At 50.5% G+C, this 13,403-nt stretch overlaps 1 long non-coding RNA gene across 1 annotated transcript; it reads left to right on the plus strand.

Moving 5' to 3' along the window:
- Positions 1 to 2,277: 2,277 nt before the first annotated feature.
- Positions 2,278 to 6,157, plus strand: LOC143441509 (uncharacterized). The gene is made up of 3 exons (XR_013108996.1): positions 2,278 to 4,540; positions 5,691 to 5,864; positions 6,018 to 6,157. It is a non-coding gene; the product is annotated as an uncharacterized LOC143441509 (long non-coding RNA).
- The last annotated feature ends 7,246 nt before the right edge of the window (positions 6,158 to 13,403 follow it).

Genomic DNA, 13,403 nt, shown 5'->3' on the forward strand with positions numbered 1-13,403 from the left:
ATATTATCTAGCTGGCTGTAAAGGGAGGAGTGAATTTTCATCTTCTGGAGGGTACATGGTGAAGAGTGAAGATTGTCCTGACTGACAATAAACATTCAGAATCCTAGGCTAGGGGGTCGTCCAGTTGGTAGAGTGATTGCCTAGCGTGAATGGAGCCTTGGGCTTCAATCCCAGCACAATTTAAGGCCAGGAGTGTCTGTGCATGGCTGTAATCCTGGCATGGCCTTAAGAAGGTGAAGCAGGAGAACAAGAAGTTCTGGATTGTTTGAGGCCAGCCTGGACTATGTGAGACTCTCTCAAAAACAAAAGTCCTCCTAGAAATCTTAGCCCCACCACCTCAAGGAACGGAGTTCTGGGGAGCTATGGCCACAGCTTTGCCTGCTTTCAGCCCAGGCTGCCATTTCAACCCACCGTGACACTGAGCAGAGGGTGAGGAAGCCCATAGCCAGACTCCTGACCCTTTGGACCTGTGGGAAGTAAACAGCATTGTTCTATACTGTGTGTGTTGACTTATGCAATGTTCTATACTGTGTGTGTTGACTTATGCAATGTTCTATACTGTGTGTGTTGACTTATGCAATGTTCTATACTGTGTGTGTTGACTTATGCAATGTTTTATACTGTGTGTGATGACTTATGCATGCCACGGAGTCAAGGCAGGTTCAAGCACCTAGGTCATGCTGTGCCTGAAGCCACCTTGTCACACATGGACTTTAGGTCATGTTGTCCTATAAGGTGCTCCTCCTCCTCTTTTAAACTCGCTCCTTTAAAAATCTCATTTGTTGGCCGGGCAGTGGTGGCACATGCCTTTAATCCCAGCACTTGGGAGGCAGAGGCAGGTGGATTTCTGAGTTCGAGGCCAGCCTGCTCTACAGAGTGAGTTCCAGGACAGCCAGGGCTACACAGAGAAACCCTGTCTCGAAAAACCAAAAAACAAACAAACTAACTAACAAACAAACAACTTGTTTGTTGACGATCTTATTGTGTTTGTGTGGTGTACATAGGGTGCTAGGTGTGTGGAACTCAGAGGCCAGTTTGTAGGTGTTCTCTCCTTTTGCCTTGGGATCTTAGATTTGAACTCAGGCCATCAGGCTTGCTCCCAGTGCTTTTACCCACAGACCCCCTTTAAGCCTTGGCTTTTGGCAGATATCCAGGACTGCACCATGTGGATGGACCTAGTCCACATGCCTGATCTATGTAGTTACTTACTGAGCCTGGGATCCTCTCTGGCCCCAGGACTGAGCTGTGAGTTGTGTGTGTGGTGTGACTCACATGTCAGATATCTTACACTGCAGCTCTATGGATGCACCACCTTTCTACAGCCTCTGGACTCTTCCTGGCACTTCTCATGGGGTCTTTCAGGGCATGAGTGGATAGCGTGTTTATTGGAGGGAGATTGACACACAGTTTCCACAAAGGCCTAAGTAGTAAATAGTTGTGTGTTACAAGCCACAGACGGTCTTTCTTTGTATGTATTCTTTTTCTGTTCAACACCCGTTTAAAAATGGCAATACCATTCTTAGCCTGTTGGCCACAGGAAGCAGAGGAATTAGATTGGCCTGTGGGCTGCAGGTGGCCCACTCTGTCTTGGAACATAGGCTGGAGCCAAATTCTTGAGCTTGAACCTCTGGCCCTGTTCATCTGAGACCCAGAGCAAGGACTTCAGGTATATCCTCTATGTGGAAAGGGGAATCTGAGAGAACCCACCCCTTGAGGTGATTATGAGGTCAAATGAACTGAGATGCAAGGCTGTGGCCTTGTTTGGGCAGAGACAGGGCCTCCAATTATTCTTGGCATGGTCTGTAACGGCTGGCTGTCTCTTTCCCAGCTTGCAAACTCTCAGCCGGGTGAGACAGTCTCTTGGGTCTGTTGGGTCAGATTGTGGGACTGGACCTCTGGGTTTCTCCAAATCTCTGTATCCATCCAGAACGACTGTAGGTGGATAATGTAGATACTGGATGGGGGCTCCCCTTCACCCACACCTGTATCTCCCCTGGAGCCTGACGGAGCACCACGATGTAGGATGGGTTCAGCTCCATCCCCCACCCCCCTGTGCTGGCAGAACTGCCTAACTCCAAGTTCATGCTGGCCCAGAACCTGGCAATGTGATCTTACTTGGAAATCATCTTTGATGTAAATAATTAAGGTGAGCTTAAAAGCATAGGTTTGGTTGATAGGTTACTGTTGGCTCTAGGCATGAGACATTTTATTATTATTTTATTTTTTGAAGACAGGGTTTCTCTGTGTAGCCTAGATCCACTCCTGGACAGACCCATCTCGCCATGGATGAGTCAAAGGGAGTGGGGGGAAGGGAGGCATGGGTCAGGATCCACCCCTTCTTCTGTAAGGGAACTTGAGGAAGCACTCCTGGTATATGTAGCCTTTCTGCCCTGGAGGGTGACTGCTGTTAGTGTTGGGACACCAGCCTCAGCATGAAGCTTGTGTGTGTCCAGAACCGACACACAGGGATCCCTTGCTAAAGCAGAACTCAAGCTGGGAATGTTCAGCAAGGTTGATGAGGACCCAGTGGCGGGCTCTTTTGGCCCTGTGAAACCCCTAAACTCTGGATTGTGTGGACGGAGACTACAGCTCCCAAGATCCACTCAGCACCTAGGGCTGACCTAACAGGATCCCCTACTTTTCTCTGTGTCCTCCTTAGAGCAGGACCTTGTCTTACCGCATGGCTCTGGCCTCTGAGGGTACCTTGCGTTCAGGCCCACCCTGCCCCATGAGTCCCAATGGTGACTTATCATTTGGGCTTTCTTTTGCTTGGCAGTGGCTCTGTCTAGCCCTGGTGCTCACAAAGGTTGGGCAGCCGACCAAGACAGCATCAGAGGCTCCTGGGACAAGCCAGACTCAGCCCATCAGTCCTCATCACCTTAGAGAAGGCAGCAAGGGATGAGAATGATTCTGATAAGCTGCAAAGAGTAAACTGGCCATAGCTGGTTAAAGCAGGATGGGGCTTTGTTCCGAGACATTGAGCAGTTCCCACCTAGGGCTAAGCCATCAGGGTCTGGCTTAGCCATGTAGACACAAAGCAAATATATTGTGTGGAGCCCTGACCATATACCAAGGCCACCATGACACTCTGCTGCCCTGGAGGAACCCAGGGCCTCTCTCAGGCATAGCCATCACTTCTTAAGGCTCCACATTCCATCTCCTATTGAAGGACCCAGAGCAGGTGACTACAGCCATCCACAGAGGAGTCTGGGAATCCACCTGGTAATTCCAAAGTGGCGGCTTTGGTACCAGTTTTATAGCTGGAGAAATGGAGGGCCAAGGTCACACAGCTTTAAGATGGACCCTGGGGTAGATCCTTCTTTGTTACCTCTGGAATCCACCAGTCTGGTAATCTGCAGTTTTGAAATTGGCCTGGGAAGATAGGGACCATCCTGGAGAGGACAGCAATGTGTCCTGAGGGTATTGGGTGGTCATGAAAGAGAAAACCCAGCTGCTTTCAAACACTCCACCATTGTAAAAGGCCTGGGCAGAGCACCTGACACACCCCCATCCCTGGGCCTGTTTATGTTTGGGGAACCATGGAGCAGTAAGGACAAGTGACTTGCGGGAGGTTCCAGAATATACTTCAGCCTTCCAAAGGCAGTGCGACATAGAAAGTGGCCCAAACTTCCCTCCCCAGCCTCTGCCTCCTGGAAGCCCTAATGCTGGGCTGGGCTTCAGTCAAAGTGAACACATGTCACTGAGGCAGCGGAGTGAGTCCTCAACATCCAGGTGTAACCTCATAGAAGGACATGGTGATAGTTGTGGAATGTCATAGCCTATGCAATGTAGCTTCAGACTTTGTGTCTGCAAGATCAAAGTCCCACCCTGACCTTCTCACCGAAGCAGGGAGCAGTTTTGCCCACCCAGTAAAAAGTTCACGTGCGTATCCACGGTTGGAGGATCCACCCCGGGATCCATCTTTCAGCTGTGTGACTCTTCATTTCTCCATCTATAAAATGGCTACCCAAGTCGCCTCTTCCTTTGTTACCTCTGGAATCGTCCGGTGGATCAAACAGGCCTGTAGTATACCACAGAAGGACCAGCCATGCTGGCAGGAGCATGGCTGGTTACCCCTTCATCCATCGGATTCCTTGTCAGTAGCTTTCTAAGGTCCCCCGTGGCAAGGGAAGATAGAATGTGTGATTTGCTGGCAGCTGCATTCCTGCAGGTTCCTAAGGCTGCAGATGCCCGGCTCTGGCCTTCCCAGTTGGAGCCAACTCTTTAGGCAGTTAGTGAATTGAGAGCCTTCTCAGGGCTTCAACAGAGCCCACCCGTGGCGAGCCATTAGCAGACACTGTGAAGATCAGTGGCCACAGGCTGTCCGCCTCCACCAGTGTGGAGACAGCCGCCGCAAAGACCTCTAAGCAAGCATTGTTCTGAGGTGACCCACAGACTGTGCTGATCCCACAGTGTCACTTCAGAGCAGGAAGTCAGGAAGGGAGGGGCCTTCTAGTGCCCAGAGGCTGCTTGCCTGTGGAGCTTTAGCAAGGGACTTTGATCGTGTAGCCAGGGCCAGCAGCATCTCTGGACAACTTTGGTGAGACATTTATTCATTTGCCGGACCTCTTATGAGTACGGGGTTCCACAAAAAACCTCCAGACTCTGGGGCCAGAAAGGGTGACTTTTCCCAACTCCTGCTCTCAGGGTCCAGTCTAGTAAGTGACAAGATGCTGAGAGCTGAAACCCACACTGGCTTTCCCCATTCCCCTTTGCTGGGAGAAACTTGAGTTTGTTCAGGTGGTCCAAGGCTAGCTCAAGGTAGGTGGCTCCTGGTTGTTTGCATTTCTTAATTTGGCCCCTGGACCTGCAGCTTCAGGATCTCCATTCAACGATTGAAAAAGGCAGTCTTGAGTCCCACAGCAGGCCGCTGCTGAGCCATCTCTGCCCCCTCCACTCCCCAGCCCTCCAGGCCCCCAACCTTGTGATATGTGACAAGCAGGAGAGGGATGGATGAGACTCTGTGCCTGCTGGGATGGCACACACAGATATTAACACTGGGGTAGTGGGGTGGTGGGGTGGTGGGGTGGTGGGGTGGTGGGGTGGTGGGAGACAAGGAGGTTCCAGGGCATGTGGTAGAGAGGGCTTCTGGGATGGATCCTGTGACTGCCATCCATCAGGTGCTGTGGCTTCTGAAGTCACTTTACCTTTCGGTCACAACATGACTGCCAGCAGCAACAGAAGTCATAAAGTTTTCTCTTCAGGGCAGTTCACCTCCTTAGCCCATGTATCTGTGCCGGGACCACTCACAAGAGTCAGGGGATTGCTCCATGTCACTGGCAGACTCATCAAGATGGCTTGGGGCTGGGAACCTTGATGGTGTCCTCTAAACCACCATGGGGCAGCACAGGATGTGGGAACAAGAACCTGGTTAGGCTTCTGTTGTGCCAGTAGGCACACGGGTGTAACAGTAGGCAGTCTCTTGGGCAGGGCTGTGGGGTACCACTATATGCTTAGATAAACAGTTGGCACTGAGAGGAACTGTGGCTGCCACTTTCTGCCCTGAGAGCTTTGGTGCATAGTGAGTGTTCAGGAAAACCTGCTCCTCTGAGCACAGGCCCGGAGAATCAGACTCGCCGCCCTCGGAACACAGCCACCCAGAGCCATGGCTTGCAGCGGGCTTGCTTCTGAGCTCAGCAGGGCGTGGCCAGCTCATTGAGTCAGTTTTCTGCCAAACCTGTCTGTTCCAGTTGTGCTCAGAATGGCAAACACCTCACAAAGGAGCAAGCCTGGGGGTGACTACAGCCTGGTGACAGAGGAGCGGCTGGATGTGACAAGCCAGATCACTGAGAGAGGTTTGACAGAGCAAAAACATCTGGAACAACACAGCCCAATACTGTCACCACAGGGAACAGGCAGCGATGGTATATCAAATGCAGCTACCGGGTCGAGGCCGACTTTCCGATTTGTTTAATTTTCATTAAATGACCAGAAAGGGGGGCCCTCGGTTTAGCCAGTGGGACACGCGGTTCAGCCACTGGAGGACTTTTGAATTGAGTCTGACTGGTTTTGTACAGGTCTGCTTTTTCAACTGGCAGTTTCTGAGGTCTCAATGGTGCTAGACCTTGTGTTCCACCCTCAGCACCCGCAACTAAATAGACAGGGGGCCAGACTACATCTGATGGATGGATTCACAAGCTATGGCTACAAGCATCTCATAAAGTGCTGGAGACCTTAAAAAAAAAAAAAAGTAAGACACCCTAACTTTTACTAAATGTGGAAGTGATATTTTAGAGGTGTCTTGGGTTAAAAAATAAAATATGCAAATTGTGCTCATTGACAGAGTGATTTTTTTTTTCCTGGACAGGGTTTTACTATGTAGCCATGGCTGTCCTGGAACTAGCTATGTAGACCAGCTTGGACTGGAACTCACTCAGAGATCCACCTGCTTGTGTCTCTGTGTGCTGGGATTGGAGGTGTAAGTCGTTAGCCTGGTTCCTGTTAAAAGTAAAGGTGCGTTTCTTTGTATCACATTAATTGCCATTGTTTTTCCACTGAATGACGTTATTTCCACACGGTGGTGGTGGTGGGGTGATGCCTGGCTGTAGGCCCAGGCATCATGTGCACACCTGGTGCCCATGGAGGCCAGAAGAGGTTGTCAGACCACTTAGAACTGGTTGTGAGATGCCATATGAATTCTGGGATCTGAATCTGGGTCCTCTGGAAGAGCAGCCAGAGGGCCTGGCTGCTGTGTCGGGTGCTTCAGATGAAATCCCAAGCTCCCTGGATCAGTCTGGTTCAGTCAGTGTCCCTGTGTCCATGACCGAGGGGAGGCAGTGCTTTTCGGGGACAGAGGTGTCCTGTCTCGATGTCTGGGATGTTGTTGTGTTCCTCTTCCAACCACCAGAGCCCAGTCAGTAAGCAGCAATCTAACACTAGTGGTCAGGGCCCGCTTGTACCCTGAACACCAGCTCAACCAATCTGCAGTTATCGCTCCAGTGAATTGGTCCTACTCAGTCCAATCCAGCTTGCCTGGGAACTAGAGTTCCCAGAATTAGAGTCCCAGCACATAGTAAGTATCAGGGGCCCGGATGAATTGTGCCCACCAACAGACAGTTGTGCAATCACCCTCGAGGCTAAGGAAGAGGGATTTTGCAGGCCCTGGAGATGTGGCTTTGTGCCCAGTAGCTTTCTTTCTAATCGATCTCAAGAGACGAGCTGTCAAATGCCAATTATCCCTAAAGGGAGTGGAGAGCACTGTGGGAGGAAGGGAGGCGGCCCTCGCTTCCGCTGTGAGCTGTGACACGCCGTATGGCACCACTGACAGGTGGTCAGATTCAGACTCAAGACGCCAGGTTCAAATTCCAGGTCAGACTCGCTGGGGCCAATGTGTCTCAGGATAGACCACCGTGGTTGTGGAGTGTTTTCTCCTCTTTGATCCCCAGGCCTGGAAGCAGCATCATTCCTTGCTCTGTTGGCCTCACTCCTGTGAAACCCCCCCTTCCCCCTTTCTGACTGTTGTCCTCTTCGGAGGCAAAAATTTCATTTCTGAGGAGCAGGTGGTAGATGGGACAGGGACAGCACTCTTCTGAACTTGCCCAGGATTTAAAAGGGATGCTTCCCAGTCTGCATCCCGACCACAGTAACACAGTCTAATAGTCTTGCTGGACTACTGTAGAACATGATGAGGGATCAGCTCGGTTGAATGAGACCTTCTGTGGGCAGGGAAAAAGCAAATCTAGAGAGAAGGAAGCTTTGCCAGGGGCCTGGGAGCCTCCTATTGCCAGGGCCCCAGTCTCACTCTTGGTCAGTTTATTCAATCAACATGTATCAGAGAGACTCTGTGCTCAGGGTTTGCAGGAATAACAGAGGTGTTGTGTGTGTGTGTGTGTGTCTAGAAATGGGCTCAAACCGGACTACAGGAGGATTTTTGAAAGTCAGATAAAAGCCAGCATTCCTCTGGAATGCTTGAAACCAGTTCCCATCTGCCCAGTGAGTCATTCCCCCCCCCCCCCCCCCCCCCGCCTTTGGCCAAAGGATCTAGGGCTCTTCTCCCTGACACCTGTCGTTACATATCAAAGCCCATGCCACCTCCTCTGGGCTAGCTCAGTCCCTACTCACAAAGCAATATATTTTTGTAATATATTACAAAATACTTGTAATACATTTCAAAGTCCACCTTGCCTCCCCAGGCTTCCCTCCTCCCTGATACCCATTTGTTCTCTTTATAGAGACAAAGTGAGGCTTCCCCCCCCAACCCCCTGATCTTCTAGTCCCCCTTCTACCTTCTAGCTCTACTATGTTCTATCTCTTGATAACCCCCCCCCACACACACACCACCACCACCACCACCACTGCTTTCCCTCCATCTTGCAGATAGCTCTGGCCATATTCAGTTGACTTTCTTTTCTCTCTGGTCTGGACTCTTCCAGATGCCTCTGGATATTTTCTCTCTTCTGCATGCACAGCAGAAACCTTCCTCTTCACCATACCGTTTCATTCCTGTGCCCCCTCCCAGACATCTGGTGCCAAATCCCAGAAAGGACCCAGTTCCAAGCGTCCCGGCCTCTCCTAACCAAACCAAATGCTGATTTTGAGTCTCCTAAAGTGTGGGTCGTTTGATTACTCACTACTCTGGCAGGTGCCACCTCAGAGCTGCCTGCTTGATCTGTCTCTCTGCTCCCGGAGCTAGTAAGTAAACGCCACAAAGTTGTACTGGTGTGTCAGGCAGCTTAGTCTTGCCCCAAAGGCAGACTTGAAGATTGAGGGACAGGAAGGTCTCCAGTGCCGTCAACTCTTGTCATTATTTCTTTATTCATCTGCTCTTGCAGATGGATATTGACCCCCCCCCACTCCCCTCCATTACAGTTTCAGCTTCAGGAAGGCAGGAATGAACCTCCCTGTGCTGGCCTATGGCCAAGGCAGGTGCTAGCTCAGTTCAGTATGTGTTTGCTGAATACCCAACTGATATGTGGACATATCATATGTGGGCAGAGATTGTGCCTGCTTCTGACACCCCACCTTGGTATATAGTCGGGCTCAGTAAATAGCTACTGAATGGATGGACTAATGAACGAATGAAATCTCTCAGGGCCCATGAGTGCCTCTCCACTACACCGTCTCCAGGACCCCCCCCCCACACCTCTTCTTATCTGTTCCCTAGCCCCTCTTGGGTGATGTTGTCTCACACCCTCCTCCGGGTTGCTGTCATACCTCCTTCTGCCTGATTGACCAATGTCTCTTCCTCTGGGCATCTTGGGGCATCTGACAAGGGCTTCTTTCAGCTATAGGCTATGGTGCCCCCTCTGATTGGCTTGCTGTTCATGCGTGGCCCTCCTGGAAACATGTTCCCACGTAGCTAGAAAGGTTGTGAATCTAGAAGTCAGTTGTCTTCTACTTGCCCAGTGCTAAAAACAGCCCAGTCCCCTGATGGCTGCACCTGTGGATGGAGGAGAGATATTTTTAGCAGGCAGTAGACGGCACCAGAGCCCAGATCAGCACTTCCTGCTGAGGCTGGAGCCTCCAGTCATACTCTGAATGGCTGCCCAGTGTCTCCTCAGGTCAGCACTGCCTCAGGTGCCCAGGATGGCAGGGACCAGCTGGATGTCCGTTTGTGGATGTTAATCTGGTGGCTGCTTGTGGCCCTAACCCCTTTCCATCCGTAGAGCCCTTGGTCCCACCGGAGCCGGGCTCTGTCTTACCCTGGCAGCCTGGTTAGTGTGGCAAACATGCCCTGTCACACTGGTGTGGGACTTAAGGCCACCTTTCTCACTGGTGGCTGAGCTTCTTAGTCCTTATGAGTGTCTTCAGTGTCCCTCCATGTGCCAGTATGGGGGAAACCAGGGACCTCTACTATATCAAAGACTACATCTCCCAGTTTGCCTTGTGGTTACAATGTAGCCAATCAAGTGCAAGTATTGTCTTTTTTTTTTTTGTCTTTTCTGTTTTCATTGGCTGGGAGGGACCAAGGCTTCAGTATCTGGGAGAAAGAAGGCAACTGTACCAAAACTCATCTTATAAAATAGCTGGGGTTGGGGCCTGTTTTCCCTGTCTATAAACAGGAGAGTAATTATGCCCACGTGCTCTGCTCTTTGGAAGCTGGGATTCTTTTGTGTGCTAAGATGTTGAAAATTCAACACCAGTGGTCTAAGGCAGAGGTAGAGTTACAATTTGTGTGTAAGAAAGCCTGGCCCATATAGAAGACCAAGTGAGGTGTAAATCTACAAGAAGGCTGTTCCGAACTTCTGCTTGCTGCTGTGTCCTCCCCCCCACCCCACCCCACCCCAAGATTCCTTCCCTCCCAGCCTCCTCCCTCTGCTTGTTTTTAACCTTCCCAAATTCCAAGTTCCAGGGTCCCAGAGCCGATTGCTTACTGGTGACACTGGAGCAGCACAGGGGGTGTGAGTTTACAGATGTCCTAGTTCCCAGACCCATTCTGCCACCTCCAGCTTCAGGATGTGTTGCTAAGCAACCCCATCTCTTCTTCCCTCCCTTTCTAGACCTCACCTCCGCCTTCCAGCTCTCTAAGCACCCATGGCTTCTCGGGCTTATTTCAACCTTGGGCCATATGTTCTAAGCCTGGTGGCTTCGTGGGATCATCTCTTCAGACTGTGAGCAGTTCTGCCCTCCAAGCAGCCTATATCCTGGTTGTAGGGTGTTCTTCCTATTTGCTCTGTGGTGGTCCTCCTGTGGGAGCTTCCTGGCTGATGGCTCATACCACCACCTCATCAACTGGAAGGCTGGGGCTCAGTTAGGAGATTGGACTTGGTGGTAGCGTGTGGGGGTGTGGGAGTGTGGAGCTTATAGTCTCTGGGTTGCATCTGGGGTCCACCCTTCCAACCACGGCTCACTGTTTGCCAAATGAAAATGTTCTCTGGCCTCCTCTCTTCTCTCCCTGTGTCCACTCATCCCTTGGATGATGGCTTATTGAATATTTTTTCTTTAAATCCGTCTGTTTTGGCTGTCACCAAGCCACTTCTATTGAAAGGGAACTCCATCACCAGGGTAAATAGGAAGCCGATGGCAGGCAGCTCTGAGGTAACCATAGAAATGAAAACAGTTGGCCTAAACAGAGGGGCTGCACTTGCAGGAAGCCCAGGCTTGTCCTTTCCCTCCTCCAGAGGGTGATATGCTGGGTTTGACGATGTTAAGGGCACTTTTATCAAACTGAGGCATTTCCTTTGAGGCAGAAGAGTGAATTAGAGCAGGGTTACCTCTATGGGGTCCTCTCAAGTTTGTTATTTGAAGTGCCTGGAGCAAGGCAGGGGATAGGGGTGGGGTAGGGGTTCAGGAGGAGGGAGCGCAGGGAATGCCTGGCCCACACAAACATAGAGAAGCCAGTGTCCTGCAAGGGACAGGACGGTAGTGAAAGCTGGCAGAGAGGGGCTGGCTCCTATTCATACCCAGTCCTCGTGGCACCCAGCAGGGTGGGACAGCATTTTCTCACTTGTATGGCAGTGTGGCATCTGGCCTTCCCTTCTTATCAAGTGTGCAGTCCTCCAAGGCTAAGCTTATGGGATAAGAGGAGACCCAGAGTATCCGTGTATTAAATCTACCTATCTATTCCTCCGTGTCCTGGCTAGCTCCATGACAAAGACACAGCATGGACAGTGGCTGTAGCCACAATCCCCTGGGAAGTGTTCTGGATTGGATTTGGGAGCCCTTGTCAGCCAGAAGAACACGACAGACACCCTACCCTGAGATCTCACTCCATCCATGCCCGCTGGCCTGAGTGACCCATTGACTTCCTGTCTCTCAGCTCCTTCCCTGTTGTCAGCAATTAGCATATTTCAAGCCCACAACAGAAAGGCCAATAGGTGTTGGGGGCCCTTGAAGGGAGGACAGCTGAAACATCTTTCTTTGCACCACTGCAGAGAGGAGTCTGAAGACAAAGGTCCTTAAATCATGTATCCATCCCTGCAGGCTTCCAGGGCCTAAGGAGGGTTAGTCTATTCACCTGGAGTCAGCAAAGGGTGACCTGGCCACACCAAGGACTGTCCACTCAGAGATGCTTCAAGCAGGAGGATAGGGCCCTGCTTGACACAAACTGACCATGTGTTGGAGGCAGGAGAGTGGGACAGTCACAAAAATGCCCAACAACATGGAAGCCCAATCAGAGATGAAGGTGTGGTCAATGGTGGGTTATAGAAACCTGGCTGGGTGCATGTGTGTGCACATGTGTCTTAACATGAAGTGTCTTCCTCTTGCTTGCCACCTTATTTTTTTGAGATGGAACCTGGCACTTATCCTGGCCAGCAGGACCCAGGGATCCTCTTGCCTCTGCCTCTCCAGTGCTGGGATTATAGGCATGTGATACCACGCTGGGCTGCTTTACCTAGGCTCTGGGGGTCAAAACTCGGTGCTGAGTCATCTCTCCAGCATGCCCTCCCCAGGTTTTAAAGATTCTTTCTTTCTTTCTTTCTTTCTTTCTTTCTTTCTTTCTTTCTTTCTTTTTCTTTGTTTTTTGTTTTTTGAGACAGGGTTTCTCTGTATAGCCTTGACTGTCCTGGAACTCACTTTGTAGACCAGGCTGTCCTCAAACTCAGAAATCCACCTGCCTCTGCCTCCCAAGTGCTGGGACTAAAGGTGTGCGCCACCACCGCCCAGCTTAAAGTTTCTTTAAAAATGATGTGGCTTTATTTAGTGTGTGCACACCATGGCATACATGTGGAAGCCAGGGTAGAACTTTTGAGAGCTGGTTTTCTCTTTCTACCATGTAGGTCCTGGAGAGTGACCCTCATTCATGAGGACTGACAAGGCTGTAAGCATATTTACCCACTGAGCCATCTAACTTATCTTCCTTAAAAAACAAAACAGAACATCCAAACACAGTTATTTTAGGTGGATTTCCTTTTTTTTTTTTTTTTTTTTTGTTTGTTTGTTTGTTCAAAAGAAATCTTCACAAAGTTTCAAACTCTGCACAGGCTGTGGGTCCATCCAAGTCACCTAACCTAAGACGGAGTAATAAAAAGCGGCCTCACAGGAGGGGCTCTGTCTCAGAAGGGGTGGCTGTTTATCCAGGTGGACACATTTGTAAAAACTCCTTGAACCCCGCCCCCTTTTTTTCCGGAGGGGTCCCAGGCACTACGTTGGTGCGCGTGGGGGATGGGTTTGTAGATCCAGTGCTCAAGTCGGCTCTCCACATGGTGTTGTGTTCACATCTGTACACATCCTCCCGGACCCTTCCGCTTCACTGCTAAAATCCCGGATCCAATGCGAGGTTGTGTGACACCTGTCACATGGTGCTAGTTAGAGAAAATAGACAAAAGGTCTCCATGTGATCCGTACAGAGGTATCGCTCGTTCTAAATAAGGTTTTTCTTTCTCTTTCCAGTTTTGTTTTTGTTACTGTTGTTTGTTTCTTTTAAAAGCCGGGTCTCCTGTAGCTCAACCTAGCCTCGGACTTGCTATGTCGTCCAAGTTGTCAATGACCTCGAGCTGCATTCAGCTGGGATTACAGGTGTA

The sequence above is a fragment of the Arvicanthis niloticus genome, chromosome 2 (assembly GCF_011762505.2).
Source record: "Arvicanthis niloticus isolate mArvNil1 chromosome 2, mArvNil1.pat.X, whole genome shotgun sequence".
In the NCBI taxonomy this organism is placed as follows: Eukaryota; Metazoa; Chordata; class Mammalia; order Rodentia; family Muridae; genus Arvicanthis; species Arvicanthis niloticus.